This window comes from Phodopus roborovskii, unplaced genomic scaffold (genome assembly GCF_943737965.1).
Source record: "Phodopus roborovskii unplaced genomic scaffold, PHOROB, whole genome shotgun sequence".
Lineage (NCBI taxonomy): Eukaryota > Metazoa > Chordata > Mammalia > Rodentia > Cricetidae > Phodopus > Phodopus roborovskii.
In genome coordinates this window covers 11,325,384-11,338,450 of record NW_026126413.1, presented here as the reverse complement: position 1 = coordinate 11,338,450, position 13,067 = coordinate 11,325,384, and positions in this window count along the sequence as shown.

Below are 13,067 nucleotides of genomic sequence, written 5' to 3'. Positions count from 1 at the left end.
AGATTTGCCTCTGTGTCCAGTGTATTTCTAGAATCGTTGGTTGTGCAATGTTAAGGAAAAAAAATCCTCATTTAGATAATCAGTTGCATGTGGTAAGATTTTTGTTGTTGTTGTTAAGATAGCTTTCTTTGTAATCTTGGTGTTTTTCTCTTTAAGCAGATTGCAAGACAGTTTTGTCCTGAGGTATACATTCCCTGCTTACAAGACAGCTTTATCCTGAGGTAAGCATGCCCTGTTTACACAGCATGATAATGAACACACCGGGCAGTCTTTGGTGGTCAAAATGTGGCACATGGTATATTTGGTTTCCTTGTGCACTTTTTTTTTTTTAAAGACAGGGAAATTTACATTAAATTTTTGTGGCAACTCTACAAAATCTTTTCAGCTTCCCAGAGCTGTTCAAAGTTACTTTATAGGTGAAAGTCCAAGATGAGAGTATAGTGTCTTAGCTTACTTCTGTCCTGTAGCCTTGAGAGTCAGAGCTTGCTATGTCACACATATCCCAATTCTGGTGTTTATGGCTTAAGTGGACATCAAGATCCCCAAGGAAATCCTAAGAGCCTCTTGTTCAGGATAGAATCCCATGGAGCAGGGGCTCTGTTTTTCCTGCTTCACTGAATTACAGGCTGGAATTTCCCCCGAGCATCTCCCATGCTCAGCAGAAGGGTGCCCAGCCGAGGGTGCGGGCAATGCGGAAGAGCCCGCAACAACTGGACCTCATCGTGGTGTGTGTTTGTCACTAGTTCATCCTGGAAATAACCCCGCTTTCCTTTCCACAGCCAGAGCTTGGCACTCTCGTGCCGCTTTGCCCAGCTTTTCCTTCGTCGGACCGGGCCGGTTCCCAGGGAGCAGTTGCTCATCTAGAAGAACTGTTCCTGGAGATGGCTGGGCGGGGTGTGATGCTGCGGGCAGGTCAACAAGAGACAAGATGTGGCTGGAAGAGATGCTATCTATTCTAGCGTCTGTAGATAGCTTTATGTGGGGCAGGCTACACTGGGTGGCACATACCTGTAATCCCAGTCCTGGGGAAACTGAGGCAGGGGACTCCATAGTTCCTGGTCACCCCAGGCTACATCATATGATGTAAAGCTCAGGGTACATCTCAAAGATCCTGCCACTGCTCTGTGTATGTAGCACACTGTTTGACTAGCAGCGGCCTGGGAGACAGCCTGCCAAGAACAGGGCATTCTGGGAGAAAATGGAACTACGGTAACCAAATGACCTCTGATGAAGGAAACCGTTCTCTACCTCAGATTCTCTTTTTACCTCAGAGCTAGCAGTAGCCTTTCCCTGCAGCATGGCCAGCCTGGAGACCCATACTGTACTGGTGATGGGGCTTCCCTCTCTATCACCCAGAGCTAAAGTTGCCAGCACTATGCAAGTGTGGAGATTAAACAGGTTCAAGCACATTTGTCATCAGGAGGGGAAAGTCAGTCCCCGGGCTCCAAGTGGCTCCCCTGATACAGCATAGTCTCTCAGCTTCCATGCAAATAAACAGACTCCGGTATTACGGGAGATTTATTCATCCTTTCATCCGCCTTTTTCTTCCACTGTGAGCATGATGGTTAGAGGCCAGTAATGACAGTGCATGCCTTTAATCCCAGCATTCAGAAGGCAGCAGTAGATGGATAGCTGTGGAGTTAGAGACCAGGGTGGTCTACATAGCAAGTTCTAGGACACCCAAGGCTGTATAATAGAGAGACCCTGTCTCAAACAAAACAAAATGAAACACAAGGAGGACATTCTTGCTGATCATGGTAGAATAAGCATTCAGAGGGGTGTGTATCCTTGCTGTCCCTGAGCAGGGGTGGGTCTTCTTGGCAGCTGAGCAGGGTGGTGTATGCCTGTAGTTTCAGTCTTTGGTAAATGGAGGCAGAAGGGTTGGGAATTCACTACATAGTAAGTTCAAGGCTAGCTTGGACCACAAGAGACCCTGAAAACAAAAAGAATAAATATAATCTTTTTGCCTGTGACTTACTGTTTGGGCTTCCCTCAAATGCAGCTAAATGCAGTCCTAACAAAAACTTCATCATCTGGTGAAATCTTTTTATTTCCTAGTGGGAGGGACCAGAGACAGTAGGAAAGCACACGATAGGCCCCCTCCTGCTGAGTCACATTCCACCTAGGAGCCCTTACCTGAGTCACCTTCTACCTAGTGGCCCTACCTATGAGCCAGACACTGCTCCTTCCCGATGCAGACTGTCCTCCCTCTCTTCCTTCTGGGCCATTCTTACTTCAGAACTTTCCCTCGCCTTTCTGGCCACCTTCTCATTTCTCACAGGTTCCTCTTCCTCCTGCCCCTTAAATGAAGATGTCCCCAGGGTCTTCCATGCCTAGCTGGGTGGTAATCTTGGGTCTGCTCATGGCATTTACTGTTGTGTAGGTTTAAACACAGATGGTATCTATTGACACTGGAGACAGGAGTATGGAATGTTCTGGAGAGAAAACAGCAGCTCACAAGGCTGGGTGTGCTGTCTGATCCTAGCACTGGAAGATGTGAGGAGACAGAGAACAGTTGTATGAGGGGAGATGTAAAAAGGATCTGTAAGTGAGATGGGAATGCTCATGGATGGTATAGTTAAGGACTTAAGATCCCTGATAAAGAGGGCTGGAGAAATGGGGCAGCGTCACTTGAGTTTGGTGACACTGGCTCCTACTTCAGGCAGCTTGAAAGCACCTGTGACTTCAGCTTTGAGGGCCGCAACCCCTCCCAGGGCACCCTCACAAACATTCACACATACCTATAAACAAAACTAAATCATAATTTTAAAAAATCATTGATTCACATGATTTTCAACCCCAGGGGCTGAGAGGCAGTAGAAGTAGTTCTCATGAATTTTCATCATTTCTGGAGTGTTTTCTATCTTTACAGATTCCTCTTGTCCTGCCTCATTCATTCACTTCACTCATTCAGCAAGCTTCGGCGTGTGACTGATCTGTGTCAGACGTGGTATGAAAAGCTATAGATGAAGCATCAGAAAAGCAAAGAACTTTTATTTGAAATGAGGAGGACACAATTTCACTTTTCTATGGGCAGAGGAAGGGCATAGGTGCTGTACATCTTACATGTGAGGAAGATTCATGCTGCTCAGCTTATGTCCTGAGTGGCTAACAAAGCATCGTGTCTTCTGGGTCACAGACCCTCTGGTAGACATTCTGCAAGAGTTTTCCATCCTGAGAGTCTATTTAGTCCCTGGCCGATAGCCCTCTCCCTTGGGAGAGAACCAGCATTTATCTGGAAAGGCCTCTGTCTCTCATGTGGAGTGGAGAGTCAGTGGATAATGCTACCAGCAGACACTATGTATGTAGTATGCCATTTTATTCTCCTCCCGTGTGTCCTCAAACATGAGTCTAAGACATGTTTGTAATGAGATACTCACTTTGTCCATACCTGTGGCACTGACCATGCCCATTGGGGGTGGGGACAGGCCCAGATGTTACCTGGGGGAACTAGGTCTGGGGAAGGGGCCCTTGAGCTCTCTCTTGCTTGCAGCGCAGGGACAGGAGAGCATCCAGAGGCATCCTTGAGACCAGGAACCAGCTGGTGTTCATCTGTCGCTGTTGTAAGTTATTTCTCTCTGAATAAACATCTATTCAGCCACAATACATATTGGCTCAGCATGCCACCAATCTACATGGGTGCTCTGTGTTTCCCAAGCCCTTTAACTGAGGGCTTTTAGGTTTGGGGCTGTGTCTGGAGAGCTAGAAGTCACCCTTGGAAGATAACTGGGAAAGATTTGGAAAACAGAGTGAAGTCTTATAAAAAATGATGTCCATCTTTTCCAGAGAAGGATTCATTAACATTTTTAACCCATCCTTCACAAGTACCATACTGGCTAGTTTTATATCATCTTTGTTGTACAAAGAAATAAAAGACCAAGAAACTGATATTTAGATTCAAGTTTCAAGCTGAAGGTCAGATAAAGGAAAGCAGCTGGCTACTTACTAGCTCTCCCTCTACCTCAGACTGAAATGAGATCCTGGCTCCACCAAACCTCAGACTGCTGCCTCTCCTCAGCATGGCTAGAGAATCCTGGGACTTCAATGTCTTCCTATCCTCAATGTGCCTGGAGAATGAATCATGTTCCTGTTTTATATACCTCCCTAGTACTGGGATTAAAGACGTGTGATCATCTTTGTGTGAGCTGTTTCTCTTTAGGACTGGATCAATCAGGGTGGCCTTGAACTCACAGAGATGTGTCTACCTCTTAATTCTGAGTCCAAAGATGAAAGGTGTGTACCACTACCTCCTAGCTTCTGGCTGCTGGGATTAAAGGTGTGCGCCCGGCTTCTCCAGCTTGTGGCTGACTTGGCGACCCTCTGAGGCTCCTGGGGCCTCTGTTTTACTAAGGGTCCTAAGGGGAAGGAAACAATTCATTATGGCATGACTGAGCCAGACTTTCCCTTAGAAGGTTGTGCTGTCTCATCAGTGTCAAGACACAGGGACAGCATTGACGGGATCTGTAAACAGGCCAGCAGGGCTCCCTCAAACAGCAGAGACAGACCCCCACGGTAGCCAGTATTAAAACTGATGGTTACTCTGCAAGTACTAGGTGCTGAGTGGAGGCTGCAAGCCCAAGTGGTTAGACGGAGGGAACTCCACCTGGCTGAGAGTGTGGGCCATCCAGAAGACAGCCGTGGAAGGAAGGACATTTGGAAGAACCATAGGTCCTGATTCAGACCTGCTGGTTTGGATGTGAAGTAGGTTTCTTGTATAAGCTAACCATCCTGGACTGAGAGAAAACCACTGTGAACAGAAATACTAGCCCAAGCCAGTTTCTGACCTAGACACAGTTGGGCCCAGGAGGAGTCCTGGGGCTGGTGTGTGGGGTTAGACTACCTGAAAAAAGACCCTCCCTGGTGGTCACCCCCCCTAGTGGAACCAAAGAGGTCACCTAGACCCTAAGATTGGCCCTCTTCCTGCCTGCCACACAGAGGGGATTCTCTTCCCATGTAACATAATAAATTCTCCTGCAAGCTCTAGATGCAGGTAACGGCTTGGCTCTGGTGAGAAATGACTGGCTTCAAGTTTCCTCCCAGTATGATTTCCTGTTCATACAGTGAGGGGGCCTGCCCCCACCCCCACCCCCTGCATCCCCAGAAGCAAAGAACAGGGTGATTCATGTTTGTGATTAATGCCTCCCCTAATGCTGCAACCCCTTACACAGAACCCACCCAGCTCTGGGGGCCTGGTTGGGAACTCATCAGTAAGAAAAGGGGACTCAGATCAGCAGAAGATTCTTCACCAATCTGGGCTGGCCCCACCCTCCCAACACATTGTCTGTGAGCTGTCTCTCAAATACCTCTAATTAGGAGTTTTTAACCTCTGGCTTCGTCTATGCTGTGACCTGACAGCGGCCTGTTTGCCTCTTTCGTGGCGCCTACTCCTCCTTCTCTCGTGGTTATGTGCAACCTATTGATGTCCCAAGACTACAGCACCACAGTGTTACTTACAGAGTTCACACCAGAGGACCACACGAGCAAAAACCAGTAAATAAGTAGAAAAAAAAAAAAAAAAAAAAAAAAATCTGATGGTATTTTAGGTAGGTTTAAAAAGATTGTGTTGGGCTTCATTCATAGTTAACGTGAGTTGTAGGTTGAATAGCGTGTTTAATCAGAGGTATGGCAACCATAGTCTCCTCTTTAACCCTCCTCAAATGCTACAGTCTAATGCCAGGCAAGAGTGAGTGCTCAGCCAATCACAAGGGAATGACCTCATGACAGGAGACCTCCCTAGCAAGAAAGCCCAGAGTGAATTCCACTCCTGGCAGGCAGTGCACTTGTAGCTCCTCCCCATCCCCCTCCACCACCCCCCATTCTCAACAATAATCTCAGCTCTGTGTTATGATAAACTGCCTGCTCCTTGCTCTGCAGTACATTCGGGAACTGGACTGTAGCCAGGAAAAACACAGGCACAGTGGTAGGACTATTGAAATAAATTAATGGCCTATGATTAATACAAGAAAACAGTGCCGGTTAATAAGCTTAAACCCCCACAAACTCACAGGTTATTTAAGAGGGGAAGGAATTTTTTAACATAAATGGGTATGGTTTTCAAGTGGAAAGGCTGGTTTTAAAAATTCTGGTCCTCTGAAATTGGTATGAGAATGTTGGGAAGTGTCACTCGTTCGAATTGCCTCCATTTTTTTCTTTCTGGAGCTCCCCAACTGGCACAGGAGGAAAATTAGATACATTGCTTGATAATTGTGCTTTATGGTTTAAGTCCCAAATGGCATCAGCAGACTTGGTTCCTGGATGGGGCGTCACCAGATTTGGCTATGAATTATTTGTGACAAAATCCCCAAATTAAATCCACCTTCAGCAAAATAAATCCTTGCTATTCCTCAGGCTTAAAAGATGGCTCAGAGAGTTCTGGATTTCCAAAGGGAAATGTCCAAGCAAGAAAAGTGTCTAGGCTACCCTGCAGATGACCACAGCGACTAGGCAAACTCAGGTAGCTTTTTTTTTGAAGATCTGCCTTGTCGCTTTAGCGTTCCTTCTTAGCCATTCCCCACAGACTGTCATCAGGTTTGCTCTGCACACAATAGTTGACCTGAATCAAGGAATTTCAGCCATGACATTCAGATCAGTGGGAACCTTCCCAGATCCACATGGAAACCTCAGCCCACACGGGTGTCTCACCAGCTGGCCCCCAGCAGGAGGCACATGCAGGGAACTAACTGGAAGCAGCCAGCTTTCCTCCCAGCCTGCTTAAATCACTGGATTCTGTTTCAGTCGGGTGGGGGTGGGCATGAGGGTGAGCAGCCCAGCAGCCAGCGGCTCAGTGAGAACATTAGTGTCTTCAATGTGCCGTTGAGGGTCAGTTTGCCTTCATGACAGAAGAACATTAGAACCCACTTGCAGATGACAGCCCAGGCACCCCCAACAGGAGCATCCTGGGTAATACAAGGCGACCCCTTACAGGCCACCACTGCTGTGATGCACCCTGGGAAAGAGCTGCATAGAAATTCCTGGTACCCGAGACTTAATTCATGTGTCCCAGGAGGTCCAGTTCTTTCTGCCTTGCTCCCTGCTTCCTCTGTCCTAGGAACTGTCGGTGAGTGACTTTCTGTGTAAATCCTGCTTGATTTGTGAGGCCCGTAGCTCCTTCCTCCCACCCTACCCAAGGCAGCAGAATTGCACAGTCCCCAGTGTGCTGCCCTCCGAGGTCACTTCCCACCCAACTCCCACAGCCCCATCCTGCTGGCATCTACTGGCATCCACAGTTTAGACTGCGAGCAACCCTGGAAAGGCCCAGTTTAAGCTTAGCCAAACTCCAGCTACCACAGCTTCTGCTGCGTCTCCACAGATGAACGCGTGCATGCATGCAAGCATGCATGAAATCACATGCATGCTCACAAGCGGGCAAAGGAGCTTGCTGCTTGCTTCCTTCGTTATGAAGCAGATCAGAAGAGATGTGGTCTGCACCCAAAGGCAGCCTTGGCCACAGCAGAACTAACTAGTAGGACTTTGAAGCCATGTGCCAGCTCGAGTCTAGACTAGGTGCTGTCCTTTAAGGGATTTCTGAGATTCTTGGCATCTTTGCTGGGTTCCATGGGTTGAACCTGTGGGAGTGGCTGAGGAAGTGGCCCTCGAGGGATTTTGCCTTGTAATGGTTAAAGGCATAGATTCTGAAACTGGACTTCATGGCTGTGAATCTGGGCCCTACAGCTTGACTGACTGCACGATACACTGATGGGAGATGTCATTTATAAATATGTTTCTCTTACTGGTTAATGAATAAAGCACTGTTGGCCAATAGGAAAGAAAGATAGGAGGGACTAGGAGACAAGGAGGAAAGAGGAAGTAGTAAGGAGGAGTCAGCATGTAGAAACCAAGGAGAACACAACACCAGCCCCTCTCCCGTAAGATGAGACCATGTGGAAAACTTAGATTAATAGAAATGGGTTAATACTTAAGACAGAGCTAGCTGTTAAGAAAAAAGTAACTGTTCAACAGAGTTATATCAAATACAAAGTCTCTGTGTGTTATTTGGGGCTGGCGCTGCAGTGGGTCAGGCCGGCAGGAAAACCTACTCCTTACAATACACTAAACCTTAGTCTGCCTCCATCCCTTCCATGACTCTCTGGACACATATCCAGACTTATAAGTGTTGAGCACATAGACTGTGCTTTCTGGGGGCCAGCTGTTATGATTAATGCATTAAGGGTCATCTCCAGTGAGGGCAAGGTCGCAGATAAGGGTGTGAAGGCATGTATGTACAGTGGGACTGCAGAAGACACAAAACCAGCAGAACACGGTGCCCAGGAGATGGTACAGTGACAAGAGGGGTTTCTATGCAGGTCCGAAGACCTGTGTTAGAATCCCTGGCACCCTTATAAAAAGCCAGGCAAGGTGCATCTCCTTGAAACCTCAGTGCTGTAGGCAGTGGAGACTGGAGGGTTGCTGGGGTTCGCTGGTGCCAGCCTAGCTCCAGGGTCAAAGAGAGAGCCTACTTCAAGGGAATAAAGTGAAGAATGATGTAGCAGTATACCCAATGCTCAACACTGGGGAGGACTCAACACCCTCACAGGCATACACACACACACACACACACACACACACACACACGAGAGTGGTGGAGGACAGCACATTAACAGATAAAATCAGCCAATGGACTGCATGGGAGAGGTGGGGAAGACCTCAAGGTTGGGCAGTCCGTCAAGTCTCTACGGGTTATCTAAAAAGGGCCTCAGGCATCCCCTTCTAAGCCTTCGGCAAAAGTCATCCCCACCCCACCCCCTACTCCCATCCCCTGCCCCAGACTCCCAGCTCTTGTCCTGTTGTTGCATTAGGTGAAAGATTTGAGTTCAGGTCAACCCTCAGAAGCAGCCCTGTTTCCACCGCAGAGTGGGCTACAGAGGAGAGTGTCAAACAAAAGTAATATTGCCCTCAAGAATGATCTCAGTGACAGACGAGGAACCCCATGTGTAATTCTGTGTGTTGAGAATGGTTGCTATGGGGACAGGGAGGAGGGCTTGGCCCTAGGGCATCCAGAGGGTATGTGTGGGGTATGACACAGTATGAGAGGGACAGGGAATAGTTGTCCAGACGGGAAAGAGTGTTTGAAGTTCAGTTTCAAGTCCCACTCTGTCCCCCCGCTCCTGACACTGAGGCCACAGTGTCATTTATCTCGCAGAGAGAGAGGACTCCAAGCAAAAGACACACCCTAGCAAGGACTGGAACTGGAAGGTCCATGGAGCTGTAGGCACAGACCCCTACATCAGATGACCTTGACATCTGGGACGAGCTATTTTGCTTCTCTAGACTCTAGACCATGAAACACTCTACCATACTGGGTAGAGTGGTTGTGGTGTTAAGTGAGGAACTTGAAGAATATCCCAGAAGCATCGGCTATGCACACAACCGAGAGGGTTTGTCAGAATCACAGTCGCACTCTCGAAGAGTGCTGTCTCACCTGTGGAAAATGATAATGTACAATGTCCAGTTTAAACGTGGAATGTTTGCTTAAAAGATTACAAGCGGCAGCAACATCCACCTTCAGAGGAGAAGACAGGCACACAGGAAAGTACAGAACTACACGTGCACTTTGCACAGGCACACAGGACGCTCAGAATTGCGTGCACACCTTGTGCAAGCATATAGGATGCTTAATTTTGAGTCCACGGGCAACCTAGATGGTTGGTAAGTGTTATGATGTGTCAGTGCTGGTGTTTCTGGAAGAGATTAGAACTGGAATCTGGAATCTTGAGTAATGAAGCTCAGTGCTCACCTGTGGGGCAGGCACCTCCCGACTGTTGTGAGCTTGAAGAGAATAAAAGTAGAGAAAGGGCAGATGAGATCTCTGCTTGATCTGGGAGGTCCATCTTCTCCAAGCCTTGGACATCAGGCCTTCTGGTTTAGAGGCCTTCCTAAACTTTTGGACTTGGACCCTTGACTACACCTCCAGGTTCCAGATGGCAGGTGGCAGATCTCTAACCTCCAGAATCACATGGCTGGATTCCTTGTTGTGATATGTTATACATGCACACATACAATGAGGACTGATACTCATTGTTGTCCTCTGCCCACCACATGTACACAACAGTAAACATGTGCTCCCACCTCAAAATAGTAACAAAATGGTTTGGATGATAAGATTTTCTATGTATTTAAAAATTAAAAAAAAAATTAGAGGCTTCAGGAGAAGGTGGAGGATTAGATGCCTTTACCACTGAAACCCTGAGGAAAGCAGCACACACTCACATAATAAAAAAAAAAAACAGATAAAAATACATTAAAAAGAAAACAAAATTAAGAACATACAGTAAATGTTTATCCTGCAAGAGGCAAGGTCTGTAAATGAACTTGTGATTGAAGGGGAGGTCTCAACAGGGGATCAAGCAGGGGAGGTCTCTGCAGGGAAGCAAGGATGAGAGATCTCTATAGGGAAGCAAGCAGGAGAGATCTCTGCAGGAAAGCAAGGAGTCCGGGAGCAGAGACTCAGGCCAGGGGCAAGGCCTCTTGAACCAAGCCACCAGGGAAGAGCAGTAGAAACTTCTCCCTCTGCACACTGGACCTGTGGGAGCAGCGGATGCCAGGGTGCAGGGGTTCAAGGGAACTACTAGGAAAGGACTTACATATTCCAAAACCACACAGAGCATGGGGGCTATAGACACCCACTGCTCTGCTACCCACCGTAACTGTTTTCAATTTAATTCAATCCTTTCCCTACCCTGACCCATCCTACCTCCCTTCCAATCCCAGTCTTAATAAGTAAAATCCCAGTATGCTCCATACTATCTTTGGTTGTTAAACTCTAACAGCTACTGAAGTCTAAGGGGCTACTGTTGCTAACTGGCAAGTATGACATTTGCATAGCTGTAATATCTAGCAGCTGTGGTTGTTCTCACGGTTAATATTCTACTCTGGGATGATATAGGGACCACCCAGGCAACCTGAGACTGGGGGGCTATTTTCTGAACTATGTACTTCAACTCTACCACACTCAAAGATCATTTGAAGTGTGCAAATGTGTCAATTGAAGGTATGCAGCTGACAAAATCCCAAGCAATGAAACAACCCCAAATGCTCAAATCTCAACACAGTAACATAGAAACATGAAAAAAAAAATAAAAAACAAAAATCAAAACCAAAAAACAAAACACAACATATCTCTCTCCTCAAATTACTAATCGTATAGAAATGAAATCTGGCAAGAGCGAGTTAGCTATAATCCCAGACAGAGAATTAAAAAGAATGAATTTAAGTATGTTCACAGAGATGAACGAAGAAGGTAATCTCCTAGTTGAGAACACAGGAAAACAAAAAGAATAAAAAAGGGAGACAGTGAAAGATACTAAAGGGGAGTTTTGAAAAGATATAGAAATATTGGGGGAAAAATATGGAATGCAGGAAGTAAAAAACATTGTAAGCCAATTAAAAGAATAAGAAAACTGTTGTGGAATAGAATAGAATGAATCAAGGAGAAGATAAAATATTTGATCTGGAAGACAAGGTGACTAACTGGAGCAGTCAGGCACAAAGATAAAATAATAAGAAGGTATCAGTGGGAATTTCAGTACACATATTTCATCCAGAAAAGACATGATCTACGAGTTGTAGGTGTGGAGGAAGGAGAAGAATATTGTTCTAAAGGTATAAAAAAATGTTTTTAAAAATCATAACAAAATTCCCCAGAGTTAGAAAAAGAGATGCCAATCCAAACACAGGAGGCATTTAGGACCCGGAACATAGAAGACTGGAAGAGAATCTTCTTTAGTCATATTACAATTAAAACACTAAATACACAGAGCAAAGGAAGTATATTGGATGCATCAAAAGTCATAATAAAGGCAGATGTAACAGAGCAATAATAGCTTACTCAACTGAAACTTTAATGCTAAGAAAGCATCAAAAATATATTTAAGTTCTGAAAGACAAGTGACAATCCAGACTACTCTATCTAGCAAGTATCTGTCACCATTGAAGGAAAAGTAAAAACTTCCCATGATAAAATAGACTTAAGAATTTATGACCACTAAGTTGGCGCTACAGAAGACACCTAAAGGAATCTTACAGACTAAGGAAAAATGAACCCATCATGGGGCCACAAGAAAAATAAGCCACACTAGAATAATATTTAAGCGAGAGAGAAAGAAGAAAAATACAAATGCAACAAAATGGCAGGAATAAATATATAACTTTAAATAATAACCCCAAATGTTAGTGGTCTTGTCCTCCAATCAAAAGACAAAGACTCATAGACTGAACAAAAATCAGGAGCTGTCTATTTGTTACCGCCAATAAATGTACCTCACCACACACACACACACACACACAGAGAGAGAGAGAAAGAGAGAGGGAGAGAGAGAGAGAGAGAGAGATGACACTACCTCAAGCAAATGGATCTATGAGACAAGCAGGTATCACTGTTCTAGTACCCAATAAAATAGATTCATTATATTATGAGATACATCAAGAGAACATTATGATGTTTAAACATACACCCCCTCAAAGAATAACAATCAACTTATAAAATCAATGTTATGAGATGTGAAGTCATAGATCAACCCCAGCACAACAGTAATAGGTGACATCAATACCCACCTCTCACCAACGGACAGATCTTCCTGATAAAATAAACAGAAAAAATATCTGAATTAAATGACATCCTAGATTAAATGTACCCAACAATCATCTATAGAACATCCCAGCCAAATGCATATTCTTCTCAACAACTCAAAGAACTTTCTCTAAAATACATCACAAAGAAAGTTTTAACAAACACTGGAAAATAGCAATAATTCCTTGTATTTTACCTGGTCAGAGTGGAGCAAAGGCAAGAGAAGCCCTAGAACATGCACAAAGTAATGGAGGCTCAGCAACACACTATTGAATAATAAATGGGGCCTTAAGGAAATCAAAAGGAAACTTTAAAAACTTCTAGAATCAAATGAAGATAGAAATACAACATACCAAACCCATGGGATCCACTGAAACACAGTCCTAAGAAGGAAGTTATAGCTTCCCATGGCAACATTAAGAAGTCAGAGAAATTGAAAACAAATAACTTAATGACATACTTCAGAGCCCTGGAAAAAGAAGAATATGCCAAACCTCAAGCC